At 38.4% G+C, this 23,386-nt stretch overlaps 1 protein-coding gene across 3 annotated transcripts in view; it reads left to right on the top strand.

Annotated features, from left to right (window-relative positions):
• Positions 1-15,355: 15,355 nt before the first annotated feature.
• The window catches only part of LOC106878803 (H(+)/Cl(-) exchange transporter 3), a 111,404-nt gene continuing 103,373 nt past the window's right edge, over positions 15,356-23,386 (top strand). For 2 of the 3 annotated variants that reach the window (XM_014928142.3, XM_014928141.3), the window contains exon 1: positions 15,361-15,496. The gene's annotated coding sequence lies outside the window, so the exon portion shown is untranslated. Of the gene's footprint in view, positions 15,497-23,386 lie in introns of all 3 variants that reach the window. The other variant, XM_014928143.3, reaches the window with a different exon arrangement.

A 23,386-nucleotide genomic window follows, 5' to 3' on the forward strand; every position in this document is an offset into this window, starting at 1 on the left:
ACGTGAAACACATCTCCAAAAGAATGCTGTTATATTTAACATTTGACAAAGAACCACTTTTCAACCATTGATCCTAAAGATTGATGATAGCAGCATCCTTAGCAATAATTTCAATAAAGAAATAAATAATACAGAAACAATACGAGTTTGTCTTCTACACTTATATTATCGAAACCCGGAAAGATGAAGCGCCATGTTGACTTCAACTGGATTTGAACTCAGAACGTATAAAAGAGACGTAAGTATTTACCACCGTCACCTCCTTTCCTTCCGACTAATTAATAAAGAAAAATTGTATGCTTTTTACTTAAATGATCGCTGTCAACGGATTACATTCAGTTTTCCTCGAGGACCGACAAAACTAGAATTACATCAACGAAATACATGCACTCATTCACTCTCTCTCTCTCTCTCTCTCTCTCTCTCTCTCTCTCACTCTCTCTCTCACTCTCTCTCTCTCACGACAAATCCATAATTGTCACGAGGCCACAAAAATGTATCTAAAGTCCAAACGAACTTGCTGTGATTTATTTTGTCGATCTTCAGTGAGATGAAGGACCAAGTGGAACCTCAGCGCGGATTACAACTCCGAATTCAGAGAGAATAAAATAAATAATAATATTTATTTAGTTCGCTACATTATATGTTGGGTCACTGCGTCACCACCATCACCACCAACAACAGCAACAACAACACATTATCCTCACAAAAATCAATATTTGATCGATCACCTCAGTCGGAAAGTAGTGTTATTTTAAAGATATGTTTAAATATGTTTACAACATTTCGTATATTTTCTTTTAAAGATCTTCTTGTTGTTACTTCGGCAACTTCTGTGAAATCTATATTTCCTTGATGAGGTCAGAATAAAGTCGAAACGCGCATGGAGTCGTCGTCTCTCGTATATACCAGCGGTGAGAACCAAAATGAAATTTGTCATTGATTAATATTGTTATTTTCGGCAGCTGTCAGTCGCTTGTCATAAAAGCGAGATCAGATTTTCTGCTTTCTCTTTGATATTCTTGCATATTTTCCTACATCTGTGCCACCACAACGACTGTGGTGAGTCTTAGATTTTCCAGTGGCAATGAGGCTGTCACTCGGTGCCAAAAGGACGCGTTCATTGATTGTTCGGAAGGAAGGGAAAACGTCTTTTGATGTCTTCAAATCGGAAAGCATACAGCGCAATCCACCAATCACTGTCACCGCCGCCGCCACAATGAGTACAACAACAACTACCAATGCAACAAACCAAACAAACACCACCACCACCGCCACCACCACCACCACCACCACCACCGCCACCGCCACCACCACCACCACCACCGCCACCACCACCACCACCACCGCCACCACCACCACCACCACCGCCACCATCATTTGTGTCACTTTGACACGTTGACCAGTTCTACAGAATCAATATTTAACTGAGTCGAACCGTTTCTGTCTCTGTTCCATATTGGTCTCTCAGCAAATAGTGGAGTATATCTAGTGTGAGTGTCGGAGGATGGGGGGGGGGGGTTAAGGGGGAGTAGTAGAAGGAGGTGTCGTAGAAGAGAGAGGATGCGAGAGAGTGAGAAAAAGAGAGGGGAAGGGGTCATGCAGAAAGAAAATGAAAGAAGGGAAGACAAAGATTTAAGGACCCCCAACAAGTTGAATCGATCAATAACATTATATAGGTTAAAACATACATACATATGAATGTATATATATATATATATATATATATATATATATATGTGTGTGTGTGTGTGTGTGTGTGTGTGTGTGATATATATATATATATACATGTATATATATATATATATATATATATATATATATATATATATATATATATATATATATATATATACATATATACACATTTATATCTATCTCTTTACCTTTCTCTCTCTCTCTTTCTCTCTCTCTCTAACTATCTGTCTGTCTGTATTATATCTTTTACTGGTTTCAGCCAAAGGCCATGCTGGAGCACCGCCTTTCAGTGTGTTTGGGTCTACTTTCTGTACTGTTTTTGATGAAGAAGCGACTTTGGACATAGCCATCTTTTCTTTCTCTGTCTCCTGCCGCGATGTGGGTTCGTCTGAGATTCCAGATAGAAATTTGTCCGGTTGTTTAATGAAGATCTCCCCATCTACACCTCTCGAATCTCTGAGGTTCTTTGGCAGGATGTGGAACATTTACGGTCCCTTGAGACCCAAGCTGTTGCAGTACTGGGTCCTTTTTCGAGATGAAGAAGGCGTATCTTTTGTATTATACAGTGCCATCCAGTTCGATGGGTGGTATAGCTTTTTACTCCAAAGTTGGGACCTAAACCATCGAGGATCTTCCATATATCTGTCACTGCATATCTTTCTCGCCTTCTCTCCAGGCAGTAGAGCCTCAGTTCTCTGAGTCACTTCCGGTGACTCATCAGTTCCACCGAGTCAATCTTTGCGTAATGGCACTGGGTTGCCTCGAGTTCCAGAAGTGACCATCCCGTCCGTACTTCAGTATATATCAGAAACTGATCAATCTATTCTTTATTTAAGACGGTAGGAAGCAATTCTTCTCTCTCTCTCTCTCTCTCTCTCTCTCTCTCTCTCTCTCTCATCTATCTATCTATGTCTATCTATCTATCTATCTATCTATCTATCTATCTATCTATCTATCTATCTATATGCACGCGCAAGTGTGTGTGAATATATGTAATTTATGTGTATCACAAAGAAAGAGAAACAGAGAGATGTCAAATCTATGCAATAAAAAATAATTTAAAATAATTTATGCAATAAAAGATAATTTTAAATAATTCGCGGGTAATTTTGTGATTTGTGTACAATTTCCTGCAGCGGTTGAGAATCTTCTTCTTCTTCTTCTTCTTCTTTATTAATAATCAGCATCTTCTCCATGGGAATTAATTCCGGTTTATGCCAACCAGAATTGGTCTGAGAGAAGATTTCATTCACTACCTTCAAAGCAACTGGACAGTTGTGTGGATGTTCTTATGTGGGGTGTGAGATGGAGGAGAAAGAAGGAGAGAGAGAGAGGAGGGGTGGGGAAAGAGAGAGAGAAGGGTGGGGAAAGAGGGAGGGAGTGAGGGAGAGAGAGAGCTATGCATCCATCATCAACCTATATATATGTGTATGGTGGTTGTATGCATGTGTGTATTTGTATAACATACATATCTACACGTAAACACACACACACACACATAAACAAACCAGGCTCTCTTTTCTTGAGTCACATTTAATTTCGGGAGAACTGTCGATTGCTTGACAGACAGACAGACAGACATGTTTTTTTTTTTTGGTGACACAGGGCTGAACACAGAGGGGACAAAATACAAAGTAGAGCTTTTCTTATTGGGAAGGAAAGAAAAAGTGGGGTGGGGGGTAGAATTTCGATCAAAAGGAATCGTGGAAAGAAAGAGAGAGAGAGAAAAAAAGGGAAGCCGATAGGGATCATGTATCACAGAAATGTGTTAATGTAAAAGGGAAAACAAATTAGGTTTATCCGTGGAAAGAAAAGCCTACGGAAAAAACCACGGTAACCTCGGGCAATAATGTCATGCAAAAAAAAAACAAAAAAAAACACACATTACAGTAAGTGACTCTCCTTTTTTCCTTTGTTTTTCTGGTTCATGGGATTCTGCTCCAGCTGGCTCCGTCATTCACACCTGCCATCCTTGCTACATTCACCCATCTTTTTTTGAAACATTCACTAGACAAAACTTCCCTCTCTACTCTCACCTTCCTCTTCAAGTGATACTTGAAAAAATTGATGAGAGATTCACCAGAGAGGAACATACATACATAATTATACCAATTTATATATACATATTTACATTATTCATACATATGCATACACACGCACATTAATATATATTTAAGAAGAAAATTGCAGCAAAGCTGCGTGAAAAAAACCTCTTCTCCGCGTTAGGGGATATAGAATGGTGTTATCTGCATAATTGAAACAGCGAGATAAAGCGAATCCAGTGTGCACATGCGCATTGTGTGTTCATACTTCTCTTTCCGGTTCCAACTTAAAACTGTTTACAGGTCACAACCATCTCGCGGACCTGCGGTCACGAGGTGCACTTTGCTCTCCGATAGTTGTGAGTCAAACAATCACCTGGCGACAATTGCAACAGACACTGAATGGGGAAGGGGAGATAATCCTAAGCAATCATCAATTCTCTAGAACTTCATGCCATAAGGAAAAAAAAGCCTTCTGTTTATGCTTTTTCTTTTTCATTTTGGTTTGGTTTGGTTTTTCCTTCATGAAAGTAAGAGAACAACGGCGAACAGGTGTTTCTACTTCAATGGGCCTCAGCTGTCCGAATCGGTGTTGAATTTAAGCCCTAGAGAAATCTCTTAGAAAATTGCGAACAAATCGGAATAATCTGAAATTGAGGCGATTTCTGAAATATATCGAATTATCAATATACCACAGAGAAATTGATTTTCATTTCGATCGTTCGTAGCAGAAAAGCTCAAAGAATCCTGAAAGACTCCACAAGGTCTAAGTGCCTAGACTTCAAAGCTTGCCACAGCATTTTCTTTCTTAGATTAAACACAACTTTCCAACGAATACAATTCTTGTTATGTGAAGGCGCCTGGTTTAGTGCTTAGGGTAATCGGCTAACGGTCGTAAGCTGTGAGTTCGATTCCCAGCGTCACGTTGTGTCCTCGAGCAAGACACTTTATTTCACATTGCTCCAATCCACTCAGTTGGCGAAAGTGAGTCGTACCTGTAATTCAAAGGAGTCAGCCTTGTCATATTCTGTGTCACACTCTTAATCTCCCCGAGAACTACATGAAGGGTACGTGTGCCTGTGCTGAGCCACTTGTACATTAATTTCTCGAGCATACTCTTCCGTTGATTGGATCAGCCAGAACACTCGTCGTCGTCACTGGCCAAGTGCCAATATGCAATTATTGTAAACTAATGAAAGATATCAAAAAGCTGAACTTCTAAGGAAAGCTTCACTTAAAGTCAATTATGTGCCTAGCAAAACTGCGGCTGTCGTGTTAGTCGGTTGGATATAGAATTGGTCAAAGCAGATCGGTGCCAGTCTGTGGCGTTTTGTGTTTTGACACAATAGACTTCATGTCTACAGATCAAAAGATAACCATTAGCACTTGAGATATCAACGTATATATATATATATATATATATATATATACACGCGCACGCGTATAAACGTATTCTTTTATTCTTTTACTTGTTTCAGTCATTGTGACTGCGACCAATACAACCCCAGGACATATATATATATATATATATATATATATATATATATATATAGTTTACAAAATTCATCAAGAGGGTGGGGAGAAGGAGAGAGAGAATAGTTTCCTCTCTCCTGAATGATTTCGTGAACTATGTATTAATATATATATTCTTTTCTACTCTAGGCACAAGGCCCGAAATTTTTGGGGAGGGGGCCAGTCGATTAGATCGACCCCAGTACGTAACTGGTACTTAATTTATCGACCCCGAAAGGATGAAAGGCAAAGTCGACCTCGGCGGAATTTGAACTCAGAACGCAGTGGCAGTCGAAATACCGCTAAGCATTTCGCCCGGCGTGCTAACGATTCTGCCAGCTCGCCGCTTTTGATATATATATTGATATCGAAAGTGTATTATTTCTGAGACTGATTTCTTGAGTCTGATGAAATGAACATGGCTAATTAATAATGTATGTGTGTATTTATATTATCATTCTATATTTTTAATTAATATTTAGCAACAGGGTGACTCAAGGACCGTGTTTCGCGCGTTTCCTGTTTGCATCGCCAAACCAATATTATATCAGTTCCTATGACTGTTATTATGACTCTCTTCCTATGACTATTATTATCAATACTAATATTTGTATTTATAGAATATATTTTCCATGCTGCATTGAAACAATTGTAACTACAAAATTAAAAATAATAACATAAATTCCATTCTCAGTTTTAATATATGTGTTTGAGTGTGTTACTAAGTTAGAGTGTGCTATTAAGTTAGTTTGAGTGGTGCTATTAAGTTAGTTTGAGTGGTGCTATCAAGTTAATTTGAGTGGTGCTATTAAGTTAGACATGGCCTGGACCAATCTTTGGTCGAAACATATCTAAGTTTTATCTAAGTTTTATATATATATATATACATGCACATCCCATATGTGTGTGTGTCTGTGTGTGTATCCAGCTGTAAACACACGCAAACATTTATTTACATATATATTCATTTATATCTACACATTCATGTGTGTGTGTGTGTGTGTGTGTGTGTGTGTGTAGACACTCTTTGTACTGCGGTCCCCCCCCCCCCCATTTGTAACAATTGAAATAATTTAGTCAGCAGTAACTTTAAAATTAATGAAAGGAAATCTGTTCTACATTTCAAAATACCAACTGCAGCCATTAAGTTGAAAAGTGTTATGATCCAATAGAGAAGCTTCGTTTGCTAGAAATAACAGCTGAATCTTCGCTGAAATTATATCGCTGTTGTCTTTCGGAAATCATTGAATAATTGAGGCTTAGAGTAGCCAAACTCTCTCTAACACGCACGCACGCACACACGCGCACACACACACACACACACACACACACACACACACACACACACACACACACAAAGTCTTCTGAAAAAATTTGCGGTACAAATCTAGAAAGAAAGAAACCCATAAATGATTTATAGAATAAATTGAAACAATAAAAGAAATTTCATTTTGTAAAAAAAAAAAAGAATGTCAATTCGATATTTAAATGGAAAAGTTTGTAATTGAAAGCAAACGATTGCCTGATATTTGAACTTAAAAACTGAATTGTATGAAGCAATTATTAGAATTTGGATATTATTCACCGTAATTTCAACTAGAATGACATTTCTCTTTAGAACGAAGGACAAAAAGCCAGTCACTGTATGGCCAGTTTGCCTGCTAGACATAATAAGCAAATCTGCCTCGTATTATAAACTCCCTCTCTTCATGTAGCAAGGCTGTAGACGTCAATCAAATGGATTTCTCTTCCCTCTCATATGTCGGGATGACTGGCTCACGTGGTTCAAGAGTGTGTCTACACATCGGTGAGCCTACGTGGTACATATCTAGAGAGGGGGCCCTTCGCAGGTACTGTCACCCTAAGCCAGAAAAGACATGGGAAGAGAAGTGACTGAAGTGTAAAACCCGCAAAACTCTTCGACTCCCCAGAAGAAGCTTTAACATCATATGCAATTTACTGTCTTAAAAAAGGAGAAACGCTTTCGAGAAAGGGCATATAAGGGCTTCGGGTCCCCTATAAGAAAAAAACAGGGGTAACATACACACGTACACGCGTGTATACCATACAAACATACATACATACACATCCACTTTTCCTGAGAGTCGACCTAACTCTGCTTTTTTCTTTATTTTTGGATCATATATATATATTAAATCTCTGAACGAGGTATTAACAGTAACTGCACGACAAGGTGAAGTATATTTGCCACTTAAATGTGGCTGACCCTAAGGGTGGATGTTACTGTTGCTTTTAGCCCCAGGAGAACATCTCCTCCAGCTGGCTATTGACATACAGGACACAGATGTGTGTCAATAGCCAGCTGGAGGAGATGTTCTCCTGGGGCTAAAAGCAACAGTAACATCCACCCTTAGGGGTCAGCCACATTTAAGTGGCAAATATACTTCACCATATATATATATATATATATATATATATATATATATATAAACAAATAGTAAATGAGTATATGCATATATACGTACAGGTATGTCCATACCGACATCCACCTGTATGTATAGGTGCATATCTGGGTACAGGACATTGCAAACAAAACGTAGACGAGAAAACACACAAGCCACATAGAGAACATTCTACTTCATCAGCCACCCCCGTTTTAACACCGGCGTTTCATATATATATATATATATATATATATATATATATATATATGAACATTTACTTGCCATTGTACACACACACCGCACGCACATATCCATACGTATGTATGTGTATAGGTGAGTGTGTTCGTGTATGTATGTATGTGTGTGTGTGTGTGTGTGTATGCATGTACGTCTGTGTGTAGGTATATATAACTCTGTGTATGTGTGTGTGTGCGTGTGCGCGTGAGTGTGTAATCAGTCGAGGCGGGCACGACACCCGCTTGACTGGGCTGTCTCCCGAAGCCGACCTTTCGACTTGATTATTCACGCGTAGCGACAGACTTTTCGCTCTAATACTCACTCATTATACACGCGACACTCAAACTTACATTCACACTCACGTGAGTGTGCGTGTATTTGTGAGTGAGTGTGATGTGCCGCAGGCGTTAATCACTCATTACGAGGTTTATGGCTTTACCACTGAATTCCGATAATCAAATAGTTTTTTATGTTTGGGAAAATAAATGTTTACACACATTTAAATACACATATACGCATACATATATACATGCATACGTACATACATACATACATACATACATACATACATGCATGCATGCATGCATACATACATACATACATACACACCTATGTATGTGTGTGTGTATATAAATTAAATTTAAATGCTGGAGTGAACCTGACGGCTTTTGTGTGTTATTTTAAATGGCTTATAAAAACCGGATCTATTTTAAAACCTTCCACGCTGCAATTGTTTTCGTTCCAGCACACGATCTCAGATCAGGTCACTTGCTATGCAAGTACATCTCCGAAAGAAAAAGAAAACGAAAGAAAGGGAAGAGGGACAAGAAAGAAAGAAACGGAATGAAAAAATAGGAACATTTTTTAAAATATAAAAGAAATGAACGATAGTTGAAAAAGAAAAGAAAAGTGAGAGGAAGAAGGAAAGAAAAACGAATGACTGAAAGAAAAAGAAGAATGACAAAAGTGAAAGAAAAATTGTTTTAAATCGAAAAAAAAACCCCACCAAACACAGAAACGTTTAAAGGGAGGTAACTGTGTGTTCTATCTGAAAGCAGCAAAATTTTGTAATCAACACCAGAACAGCCCCGATCGAGCAGATCTATTAGCAAAAAGCGGTCCATCCATGACCATGCGACGGATCTTTTTTTTTTCGGATATAGTAAATCCAGGACTATTTTCTAATGGACACTTCCTTGTTACTGGATGAGCAGATCTCGGATTATTCTAGCCATAACCGTACTTGTTATTCTTTCTTCTAGGTATCATGTACCCAGGATCCCATCATCCCATGTAGCGTTTAGGTTTCTTTAGACAGAAGGGTTTGATTTGAGGGAGATTTTAGTTGCTCTTTCAAGTTGTTTGGTCGATCACGCAGAGACTTTCTTGTTCGATTGTGTGTTCTTCAAACAAAAAAGTCGCCATTTTAAAGACGACTGGCTGTGATTTGGAGGCGGTTGAGCTGCTTTCTCTAGGATGTTGCCTGGCTTTGTGGTTAGAATGTTCAGTTCACAATCATAAGATCGTGGTTTCGATTCCTGGACCATACTTTGTATTGTATTCTTGAACAAAGCGCTTCGTTTCATGTTGCCCTCATCTACAATAAGTACTAACTGGATGCAGGTGCACCCCCCCCCCCCCCTTTCACCCTAGCAATCATATTCTGAATGGTCAGTTGGGTCAAGTGTGAAGTTTGCAGTTTCATTGTTGAAAGTTTAAGGAATATCCTTAGTAAAAGATAACAGAAATTAATAGTTCCATCTTTGAAGAGAAAGTTAACACATGTAACGGAAACTTTGTAAATCTCATAAAAGAACTTGCTGAAGAAAATGGTGCAGAAGTAAGTCAGCAGCTTAAATAATGAATTAATTTCCTATCTGGTATCATGCAAAATAAAGTCCTAGAGGCATCTGGTCATAACTCCCTAAATGAGATCAGAAAAAAGGTTGAAGATTCCATGTTTATTGGTTTTTAATTTATGTGATTGCTCTGGCATGGAACAAGAATCAATTATTGTCATTATGTTTGTGAAAACCAGGTTGTCCATTTAGATTTTCTCCTGACCACACTTCGGAGACACTGACTAAGGTTATCCTGGATGTTTCTTGTTGCCCAAACATAGAGCTGGGCTCAAAACTATGCTACCTTTGCTTTTGATGGTGCCTGTACCATGAGGGGGGAAACATTTCAGGCTTACAAAAGAAATTAAAATACATGTTTCCTGGTACATATTTTGTAGACTGCGGAAACCACTCTCTGAACCTTGTCTCCTAGAAAGTTGGATCTATGGTTGCCATGGCCACTGAGGCATTGAACTTTGCTCACCAATGCAAAATTCTTCTGAAAACGTTATGGACCATTCTTTGTGATGAAAATGTTACCATGTTGCGAGCCTGTGTCTGTTGCATCAAGTGAGAGAATGTTCTGCACACTTTGCTGTTTGAAGACCTGACTCTATACCCCAATGACACAACATCGTCATAAAAACGTGTGCAAGGAAAACAACTTCATCGCCAAAGCGAGCGAGTATAGAAAAAATTTGGAATGACTTGTAACGAAAGGTTAAATCTTTCTATAGCATGCCATATATTATATTTAACCTCCATCCATTTACTTTACGAAAATATTTTCTCCACTTTCTTTTGTGAGGATAATGAAGAGTTATTTCCCTTTGTCAACCTTAACTAAAGAGTTTTTGTTGTTTTTTATTATTGAATTTGGTTGAAGTTTCAGTTTGCTTAATATCACAGCAAGTATGTAACCAAGAATCTTCTATTAACTCGGAATTATTCAATGCAATTATATATATATATATATATATATATATATATTTATTTATGAGGGTAGAAATGGATATTAATCAATTTGAACCAGTGGTCTAGCATATTAAAAAAATCCGAAGATTAAAATTATATTACATACAAAAATAAGAGGGATGACCAGCAAAAGTGGACTCCTATATGCTAGAAATAGATGCCGAATCATCTAACCACGAAAAAAATATATGTTCTCAGTAAAAATTCAGCGACTGTAAAAGGGCAAGACAAATGAAAAAATACTAAATAAAAACGATTAACCTACGCACCATGGTTTCACCTGTTAAAATTTACATAAGTAAATATTTGCAGGATCGTCAGCGTAGTCTGTCGATTTGCGATGTAATTTCCAGAACTAGACACAGGACGTCCAACCGAAAGGGAGCACGTGTAGAGTTCTACAAATTACATTCAGTGTATCCTTTTAAATGTCTTCAATCTGGCGCGCTAAGTCCGGAAATAATTCTGCAGTTAATAAATTTTTGCAGCAAATTTACCGGTTTGAGAAACATTATTGTATAAAAATTTATTTATGAGGGTAGAAATGGATATTAATCAATTTGAACCAGTGGTCTAGCATATTAAAAAAAAATCCGAAGATTAAAATTATATTACATACAAAAATAAGAGGGATGACCAGCAAAAACATACATACAGGGTGCCCCCAAAAATGTATACACACTTTAGATAATTGTAAAGTAGGTGTTTATTAAAATACATTTCGTTTTCAAAATTTAATAGAATCTACAGACATTATTTTATTGTTTTGTCAACGCCTCTTTTCAAACTGACGTCCGTTCTGCTCCAGGCACCGCTGACTACGCAAAGCAATGGAATCGCAAACATCACGAAACAATTCGTTTGGTATTTGTGTGCATTCTCGTTCAATGGCTGCTCTCCAATCAGCGACTGTTGCAGGTTTCATAGCGTAGACTTTGTCTTTTAAAAAAGTCTAGTGGTGTGACGTCTGGTGAATGCGGAGGGTATTCAACGAAACCCCTTCGTCCAATCCACCTATTTGGCAGGATCTCATCAAGGAAGGCTCTAACATAGCGATGGTACTGTGGGGATGCTCCATCTTGCTGAAAATTCTTCATCTCCAAAGTCTTCTCTAATGCTTGGCATGGCAGACTGTTGCAGCAAGTCCAAATAAGCGGGACCAGTCACCGTAGCGTCAAAAGAGAATGGTCCAATTAATCCTCTTGATGATAAGCCATACCACAATGTAACGCCTGGTCAATTAACATGGTGTTCCACCATAACATGCGGATTTTCAGGTCCCTAGTAGGTGCAATTGTGGCAGTTAATTGAATCATTTAATTTGAATGTGGCCTCATCACTCCACACAATCTTTGTTGGAAAATGTGCATCTTTTACACATCTTTTGAGATCAAGGAATTAGTAGAAAGAGAATGGGTGAGAGATTTTGAGACGGTCAAAGTTTTCATAATCGCATTATTAAGGCTTATGAAGACATTTTTTCGTGGTCGATTAAAAAGTACGAATTCAACGTGGTGGTGGTGGGGCATTGCCGGAACTGTTAGAGAGTCAGATAAGATGCCTCACGGTATTCTGTGTCCTGCTCTTACGTTCTATATTCAATCTCGCCGTGGTCTACTTGGATGGTCAGCCTTACTCCATTATCCGGTATCTTGTGTCTTTAGGGAAGTTTACCTAGTTTCGGGCGATCAAGCCAGGTTTCAGATTTGAGGATATCTTCCTCTCTCCCCTCTTTTACTCCCACTCATCTCGGGGGATCTGTAAACGGTCTTGTTTGGACATGGCCTTCTCTCCTGACTAAAACAGGGTGTGGTTATTGGAATGTCGAATAGTATGTCCCCGGTAATTGTCCCGAGTTCGAATGCTGCCTTTTCGGGATAGATTTACGAAAGTTCCCTTCCAGTGTGGTCTGTTGGCAGAAGAATAGGAAGGTTGGACCGGATGTCTTGCGGTATTTGTTCTCCTTTGCATTCTAAGTTCAAATTTTCCCGCTGTCTACTTCGTGGATAGACTTAATCCGTCACTTTTTTCAAAACTATCTCCAAAAGCTTGGTTACATTTAGCGGGTTTATTGTGTCACAAGCCTCCAGTCAGAGAACACTACCTTCCTTCTGCCTCCCCTCCCCTTTCTCCCTTCCACCTGTTTCAAAGGTTCCCTGAATGGCCGTGGATGGGTAAAGTCTTCCCACCTCAACGAGCGAAAAAAACAAAACAAAAAAAAACGGACAGAAGTCTATGGGTTGTTGGTCCTGAAGCCCAGGTCGTCTTGATCCTGCAATAATATCATCTCGGTCTATCTCACTGGTCTTGAAGAGTCTGAAAAACGCCACGCGCTATGACCCTTCCTCCAGGCCCTCTTTAAAAATAGAATTAATAACTTTTTAAAAAGCGACGGTGATCGAAAAATGAATCCCAGAGAATGAAAAAGTATTTATCCAAGTAAGTGGGGTTCAATGGCAGAGTCGGCATAGACAGCTGAACATAGAAGCATTGCTTTAATTTATTGACCATATTTCTCAGTGCTTTGTTTTTTTTTTTACTTCCTTAAAATAAATTTCCAAAATTCATTGTGCGTCCATAAACCAATCCTTGGGATGGGTTATCTACGATAATCCACAATCCACGATAAACAACATATCGTCGTGCTGTAACAATAAGAGAAATAAAAAATATATTATTATTAACAAGGTCTATATATATTGTTAAGCCACTAACAAAATATTTTAGGAAAGCGCACGAAACAGTTGAGGCTTAATTTTTATCTTTCCTTCCAAATTTTCAACTCAAAACTCCATTTCGAAGTCGGAGCGTCCTACACAGGGAAACAACGACTTACCTCCCTTTACGTTCTGAGTTCAAATCTCACTGAGGTCGATTTTTATGGTCTTGCAGTGGAAACTGTCGCAACCGTCTGAGTAACCGCTCATTGATTCGCTGCCCTGTTTATGTATATGTATATATATATATATAAAGTAAAAACTCTGGACAAAGCTGCGTGGCGCTCGATAATGAATAAATAAATATAAAATACATCAAGTACAAGACATCACCAACGACTGAAAATTACGTAGACACACGAGAGATAAGTATAGTACGAATCCATTACGAATTACCCAAAAATATACAAGTACTCGTTGGCGATATCGTGAACTTATCGCTCGTGTGCCTACGTATATATATATATATATATATATATATATATATATATATATATATATATATATATATATATATATATATATATATATATATATATATACACACACACATATATATATATATATATATATATATATATATATACACACACATATACACAGAGACATGGTTGTATGGTAAGTTTGCTTCCCAACCACATGGTTCCAGGTTCAGTCCCACTGCGTGGCACTTTGGGCAAATGTCTTCTACTATAGTTTTGGATTAACCAAAGCCTTGTGAGTGAAGGAACCTCGTCGTGTGTGTGTGTGTCTGTCTGTCTGTCTTTGTCCTCCACCACCGCTTGCCAACCGATCTTGGTATGTTTGTGTTTCCATAAGTAACTGATAGAATAATTACCAGGCTTATAAAAAAACACCTTTGATCATGGGTCCGTCCTGGAGCTAGACAGCAGCATATCGGAGTTGAAGAATGAATAAGACGAGAAAGAAGTGGGCCAGGAAATTATGTAAACAGAATACGAAAGTAATGCACACAAGCAGATCGATGGATATATAAGTAGTTTGATACGGAGAAATTTGCACAATGATCAAGTGGCTTTGGCTGATGCACCTTCGGGTCCCACAAAACATTCTTTTAGAAATATATATATACACACACACACACACACATATATATATATATATATATATATATATATATATATATATATATATATATATATATATATATATATATATAATGTGAGAGAGGAAAAAAAGCTGTAGATTGAGAGTAAGAGGAGGAGTAGATAATTGTGTAGCAAGCTGTCGGTGAGTAGCAAAACGAATTGCCTGCTACCACAACTGATGTTCTTACCTCCCATTAATTCAAACCCCCACCACAACTACCATCGCCATCCCCACAGTACTATCACCGGTACTATAGTTCTTTATCTCCCACTGTTACCACTAACTACCACCACCTTTGCGAGAAGAGTACGATGACTTCGATCCCTCCTACTACCAACACAATTCCTCATCTCACACTACCACCACAACTATTACCACCATACTACTACTACTACTACTACTAATACAACTTATATCAAAGTACTACGATTAAATACTACCACCAAGACCTCTACCATCACCACTGTTAGCAACAACCTGTACTCATAATACCGCTATTTCAAACCACAAGCTCCACCACCACTACTGCATGACCATACTATGTCTCTAACTACTGCGATCCCTCCCACCACTACAGTTGCCGTCAATACAATGATTGTTAGACAACCAAACTCGACGCATGGAGCTTTCTACTGAAAATCGCTGCTAGCAAACATTTCTACGCATTATCCACACATACACACCCTCCCATATATATATATATATATATATATACACATGCATAAACATACATTACCAATAGACAGAAAATAGTTGTCTACCAGCTGGGATACTCACACTTTTCTCTTTTGTTTTTTTACCATTTGTCTTCTAGGATATATATATATATATATATAGTGTATATATATATATATATATATATATATACTTGTGAATATTTGTGTTGTTTCTTTTTTTTCTCAACAACACGAATATTTTTACCTGAATTTTCCATACCTCTTCATTCCCATCCACCAAAGGTAGGTTGTTAATTTTGTTTTCCAGTAAAATTTACTTAATGTTTATTTATTTCTGTGTCATTAAATTAATAATAAAATAAATCGTGATAAATCTATACACACGGATATGCACATAAACACAATCCTTTTCTCTCCCATGTGTAAGGGATTGTCTTTGGACACACGTGTATGTTGTAGGGCAATCCTAACCCTGCCCTGGTCAGTGTCCACCCTCTTAAAGGTTATCACCGTTAATTCCAATCTTTTCACTACACACACACTCACAACAAAATATATTGCTGTATAGAGGCAATATACACACAAAATGCATGCAGAAATATACACATTCACAACATATTTATGACTAGATCTATATACAATCGGCGCAATGCACAGATATCACACGACACAAGTGTTTAGATAATATACACACACACTCATATATATACACACATACACATGCTTATGTACTTTCCTCTTCAACACTAAAATGTTTTTACTTCCGAAACTGATAGCCACAGATCCTAAACCTTACACAGGATGTATACACTGTATATATGTGTGTGTATGTATATATTCGTAATTGTGGAACAGTTCAGCTATGTGACATGATTACACTGTTACCATCAATAAAATATGCTTATGTTTATGAAATACTAGAAAGACTTCCTTTTATACACCCCCACCCCCACGTAAATCTTTTGAAAATATATAATGCCTATACATATATATATAGTGTATGTATATATATAGTGTATATGCGTTTATGATTTATATTACAATATTTAATAGTAGCCTCCTTCCCTTTATATATCTAAATGTGGTTATATTAACATATTAAATAGTACGATATGTGTGCTTGCATGTTTATGAACATGATAGGGACATTTTCTGGCCCTTTCCTACAACCATCAGGATACTCTGGACGTTTATCAATGGCCACCACCACTAACTCTCTCTACCTCTCTCATCCCGGTTTATCTTTATACTTTCTTTTCTCTTCATTCTCTCCCTTTTACTCTCAAATGTGTCTTTTTTTCGTCTCTTTACATTCCTTTAGATTCCTCTTTACATTCTCCCATAAATACATGTTTACATGTCTGCCGACTTCTGTCGTTTTATCTTTTTTACTTATCCATTTGCACCTCTCTTCTCCTGTCAATTCATTGCAAACCTCTCTCTCTCTCTCTCTTCATCCATCCACCCTCGTGGGCCTCTTTTGTATCCATGTCTCTGCCGGGTTTTGTCTTTTTTTCCATTAAATTCTTACATTTGCCTGTCTATGACTACCTTTCCATCTGTTAGCCTTTACCTATGTCTACCTCGCCATCCTACCTCTCTCTCTATATCGATTTATCTCGTTTGGCTGTCTTATTCTTTTTTACAACTGCCCTATACCCATTACTAACATATCTCTGTGTATTTTTGTCCATCAATCTGTGTTTCTATATCCATTTGTTTTTATAAATTTGTTTCGTGTGTGTGTGTGTATAGATGTACTGGCCTCAGCATATTTATCTATTCCCTAATATACAGACAGACACACCTCCTTTTCATACACCTTATTTCGTTCCTCCAAACCCCATCACGCCACACAAACGACGACCAACCCATTACTCTCCCCCCTCTTTCCTTTCTTATCTGGTCTTTAGGAATTCCACTCACATCTCCGATGATTTTTACCAATATTTACTCCAGACTCTCGTATTTAACTATCATGTACAGGATTAAGGTTACCGCCTCGCCTACATCCAGCTTTGGGATCGATCTTTCATCGGTTTGAATTATATTTTTAATTCGAAGCAGTTCTTGGTCACGTATCTGCACACTTGTTTGTGTGTCTGTGCATAATATATACAAGCTTGTGTATGTATTGTATATATATGCATAATATATACAAGCTTGTGTGTGTGTATATATATGCATAATATATATATGTGTGTGTGCGTGTATATATGCATGATATATACAAACATGTGCGTGTGTGTGCATACACACACACACACACACACACACACACACACACACACACACAAGCATTACTGATTTACATACGTCTGTGGATGAGTGTTGTGTGTGTGTTTATATACACATACCGGCGGGGGTAAAGGATACGCGCACAACCCATTTTCGGCGTAACCCTAACCCTAACCCTAACCCTAAACACCGGCTATGCGTATTCTTTGCTTTCGCCCACATACCAATGCTTGTGTCTTGTGTGTGTATCCAAATACATACAAACAGATGTATGTACACACACACACACACACACACACACACACAGATATATATATATGCATACACACATACACGTATGTGGTCGTGTTGCTTTCTCGTCATTCCACTTGGCAATGTCTTGTCTCATTCAGATCCACAGTCACGAATTTATGTTAAAACAGAAGTTTTAATGTTCACCCACAGACATTGCTATTTTATCAGTCTGTTATCTTGTTTAGGTACAATAAACGAAAACCGACCATATTGGAGTGACTTGCTTGAATAATATAACATAAGGTTCTATCGATCTTTGTTTGGAATGAAATAAGCATTTTTCATAGCAGCATTTCAGCCAAAATTATTAATCTCCACAAACACATGACAAGTGTGATAATGTTCACGCGTGTTTACTGTGTTTTTGCAACCTTTTAAGTCCCCCCCCCACCTCCAGCACATGCTATCCACGCTTCTACAAAGACAAAACGTTGTTCGAACGATCGTCTTCCCACACACCTCGAATATATATACAAAGACTGTATTAAAACTGTCCCTTTAATTCATCGAAGAACCTTTTATTTCAATATCACGTCATTAGAAATGTGAATAAATAGTTTCGTCATGACAACCGAAATCATTTAACAGTAAATACCAGTCATGTGCTGAGGTAGATTTAATTTTTGACCTTGTGCCTGTGTTAGAAACCACCATTTTACGTTCTGAGTTCAAATCCCGCCTAGGTCATCTTCGCCTTTTATACCTACGAAGTGGATGGTCTTCGGCCTAAATCAGAAATCATTATCATGAGTTCAAATCGTTCCGAAGTCAACTTTGCCTTTCATCTCTTCGGGTTCAATAAAAAGTACCAGCCAAGTAATACTGTCGATTTTATTCGATTAACCTTTTGCTCTAAACTCCTCTCCCTGGGTAGAGCTAAAAAATTATCCTGTCAAGCCTTAACTCTACACACACACACACACACAAACACACGTATATTTGGCGGTCTAATAATGATATTCAGATTTTGACACAAGGCCTACAAATAAGTAAATGTATAAAAATGTAAGAATGTTTTATTTAAGCCGTAATAAATAAATGAAACCTGTAGATCGCATACCGAAGTGTCGATCAATCAGGTTAGCTACGTAGATCGCGCATACCGAAGTAGCGCCGAGATGGTCTCCCAGACCTAAGGATGTTGAAGAGACACCATATGTCAGGACTAGCGTCCATATAACTCCATTCGGTCCGTGGTATGGCATATAATGATGATGATGGTAGGACTGGGTTCTATGGTTTTTAATGGTGGTGGTGTTTAGCCCCAGGCCAGCTGTTCACTGGACAGACCTATGATCAACAGATTGCTATTGATTGCTTTTGTCTTTTGGCCTGTTGATAGAAACCATCATAGATTCAGATACTAAAAGACTTTATTCAACAAATGATGCTACCGCTGAACATCCGATTTACATAAGGGAAAGAACTCGCTCATTACGTGATAACATTAATTAAACAAAAACAGAAATTTACGATCCCTCCCTCCCTCCCGCCGAAAAACAGTGAGTGTAGAATTATTAAAAGATAACAATGATATAACTACGAACAGAAATTAGGACAAAGCGTGAGTTATGGGGGCGTCAACAAACCAATACCGGTTGTTAGGCGGTGGCATTCGGGGATGCACAACTTCTGTCTTCAAAGTCCACTCACATTGGTTGGCCTAGCGCTGTAGTAGGAGATACTTGTCCAAGGTGCCACGCTGTAGGACCGAACCCGAAACCACGAGGCTGCAAAACAAGCTCCTTAGCCAGGCAGGCCTGTCTACGCATTTTCAATTTAATGCAACAACAAAGTGACAAATGAAGCCATTGGTTTCATTCTCTTTGAACAAGCTGACAGAAGATCAGCAGTTGGAGGCAATCTAAGGATTCGTTAGAATAACTTCTGTCTCTGTTACCCAGGAGAATGTTCCTTCTTGGAGAAATTGTTGATGTTGAACGAAGAATAAAATGAAAGTGCTATTGAGGTTGAGAATGTTGATGGATTTCATTCCGTGAACTTAACGGTTGGCCATGGAAGGGTCGGCTGCTTCGCAATGATGAGAAAACGTGTCGAGTATTTCATTACTTTACACAAAACTTTATTACATTGCAATGGTTCAGCTTCTACTAAAAGTCATTTCCATGCGCATGCGTGTGTATCTATGGGATCTTAAAATAAATCCAAGCCTGTCGGTTACAAAGTGGCAAAGTCCTTTTGTTTAAGTCAAAACAGCTCCCGAGGTTTGTGGTTACCTGAATTAGCTGATATATGCGTGTGTATATGCTTGCGTCACAATAGGACACAAGTGTGTATATTTCATTACTATTTATGTGTGTGCGCGTGCATGTGCATTACAGATGTATATATGATTGTGTGCATATCTTCTCTAAGGAACCTCAAATAGAGAATCCCTGAAATGATTCCAAATTTTCACTGTTCCTTTAATCGATTATATCTGGAGAATGTGGATCGATTTACTCTGTTCTGTTTTGGAGAATTCAAGCATTTCGAGGTTTCCATGCAGATCTGATGTTATGTAGCCCATTGCACCGATGGTAAAAGAAACAAATGCAAATCTATGTTCTGGATACAAGAGGTGTAGGTTTCTAATCAGTTCACTGGCCCTCCCACCAATTTATGAAGAGACACTCACATCCGTTGGGCAGGTGATCTCTAGAACGGTACGCAACTTTAGCTCCCTGTCTCATACAACTGTATCTGACCCTTTTGTGCTTACACACCGGCCTGTTGTTTTTTAATAAAATGTTTCACCACATACTTACGTGTGTGTGTGTGTGTGTGTACATACGGGCAGTCAGGAAAAATTGGTCAAGTAGGTTAGTGAGACGCCATCTAGAGAATGTCGTCAGAAAGGAGTTGTTACGAGTTTCAATTGGCACAATTGAGAGCAGAAGGAATTGAGTGAAGCTCTTAAAAAGGAACGTCTTCCTAACGAGATTTTGGGAAGAGTCCGTGAATTCAAAGCTAACAAACACTGACTTCCATATTGTCTGATTGGCTCTTACGCTTTGCCTCTCAGGTTGGAAGGAGTGGTTTTACTTTGCACAGTTCTTTGTTTCAGTAGATATCATTCTTTTACAGACACGAATTCACAAGAGTTGCAATAAGTGAGAGTTGCTCTTTCTAACATCTAACACTCGTAGTAAAGAAATGCGGCTTTCTCTTTACATAATACAAGTATTTTCTCCCACTTAGTTGACATAATTCCTCGTGAATACGTTTGTAGAAATTTGCAATCTGGTTGAGCAGAAATCTCCTTTCTATGTAAGACCTCAGCACAACCGTATTTCTTTTTCTCCTCAATAGAAAATGTAATAAGAAATGGAAAACGCAACAGCTTTTCATCGAGAACCGAAAATATATAATTTACTTTAATTAACCAGCAACTCGGGAACTTTTTCAAGTTCCTTTTTAGATGAGGAATGGTAAAGTATCTGAAAAGAAACGATCGAACAGGAACAGGTTATTTTGTGGTTTCAAATGATTAAACAAAGCAATTTGATGTTTGTTTTGACCAAAACGTAGTTTTTTTCCTTTCTTTTTTTAACTGAAAGAATTCTTTGACCGAAGCACATGACATGTTTTGAGATTCCTATCATAAATTTCATCAGAATTACTGCGGACAATAATTGCTTCAAACTTAGGTACAAGGCCAGCAATTTTAGGGAGAGTGGTGTTAATTGGGGCTCCAGTACTTAACTGGTTCTCCATTTTATCGATCCCGAAAGTCTGAAAGGTGAAGTTGATCTCGGCGATATTTGAACTCAGAAAGTTTAGGGCCGGAACAAATGCTGCTGAGCATTTTGTCCGATGTGCTAACGATTCTCTAGCTCATCTGCTTACTGCACACAATAACGATATCATCTAAATATGAGTTGGTAGGGTTTAAGTTATGATTCTGTGCGATGTTTTGCTTGAAAACCTGTCAAAAGTGTTTGTAAAGTAAAATAGAAACCTTACATTTTGATACATTTTCCCAGGGTTTGAAAATCAGTTTAAGGACGGGCTTTAAACGTTGTTGGTATTTGATAATAGATCATTAATGTTTCGTATCATTCTTACTAAAATGCAAAATGTTAAGAGATAGTATGGAACTTATAACAAGCCTGGGGAAAGCATGGCGGTGGGCTGGACGGATCGTTAGCAGGCCGGGCAAAGAAGGTGCGTAGCGGCATTTCATCCGCCCTGACATTCTGAGTTCAAATTCCGCCGAGGTCGATTGTGCTTTTCGTCCTTTCGTGGTCGATATAAGCACCAGTCGAGCAGTGAGGTTAATGTAATCAACTCCCCTCCTACCGCCCCCCAAAATGTGCCAATAACCGAAAGGATTATTATTTTCCATTGTGAATTACAGCCAGCTTGGAATATGCGTTTAAAAGAATCTACACACGAACACACACACACACACACACACACTCTCTCTCTCTCTCTCACTCACTCACTCACACAGTTTTGTTTAAATATAAAACCATCACCTTCTTATTCCCCTACTGTGTATACACACAAACACACACACACGTCTATCTATTTATCTGTATGCTTGTTTGTGTGTAATGTATCTATGTCTCCATACACAGTGCGTACACATTACATATTATCTCGTGACTTCTTTGTTTATCAGTCCGTCAATGAAACCAACCTGACCTCACCAACAACTACTACATTGTAAGTCTCCGCCTGCCTCTTAACTATATATTCTCGTACATAAACGCACACATGCGTTCGTGCGCGCAGAGCGTGTCTATATATATATATATATATATATATATATATATATACATACACATGAAACGTTGGTATACCGTGTGCTTGGTTATGGTTTTTATATAGCAAATGTTGTTCTCTTCCCCAAAACTTTGTCTTTAGGATCCAATTCTGAGCATCAGTCTAAGAAATTGAGACAACACTGTGAATATTTACTTATACAACCATATTGTGTGGTATATATATAGGATTTGAGCTGCAGAGAGTGTAGATAAGACGCTGTGTGTGTTTGTGTAAAAGCACATGCACCAGAGTATACAAGCACAGATTAAGGGTACACCATGCCAAATTAAGGGTACCCCTCCCTCTCTTTCTCACACACACACACACACACACACACTCCTATTTTATGGCTGAATGTCAAACGGTTGTCGTCTGAGGACTTGGAACCTCCCAGGAAGTTTATTTCTACTTTTATTTGTTTCAGTCATTTGACTGCGGCCATGCTGGAGCACCGCCTTTAGTCGAACAAACTGACCGTAGTACTTATTTGATCAGTTGCTTTTGTTGAACTGGTAAGTTACGGGGATGTAAACACACCAACATCGGTTGTCAAGCGATGATGGTGGGGACAGACACACAAACACATATATGTGTATATATATATATTATATATATATATATATACACACACACACACACACACACACACACACACACACACACACACACACACACACGCACACATATATATATACACACACAACTGGTTTCCTTCAGTTTCCGTCTGCCAAATCCACTCACAAGGCTTTGGTCAGCCCAAGGCTATAGTAGAAGACACTTGCCCAAAGTGCCACGCTGTGGGACTGAACCCAGAACCATTTGGTTGGTAAGCAAGCTACTTTCCATACAGCCACTCCGGTGACTTTG

Source organism: Octopus bimaculoides, chromosome 20, assembly GCF_046866305.1.
Source record: "Octopus bimaculoides isolate indiv1 chromosome 20, ASM4686630v1, whole genome shotgun sequence".
Lineage (NCBI taxonomy): Eukaryota > Metazoa > Mollusca > Cephalopoda > Octopoda > Octopodidae > Octopus > Octopus bimaculoides.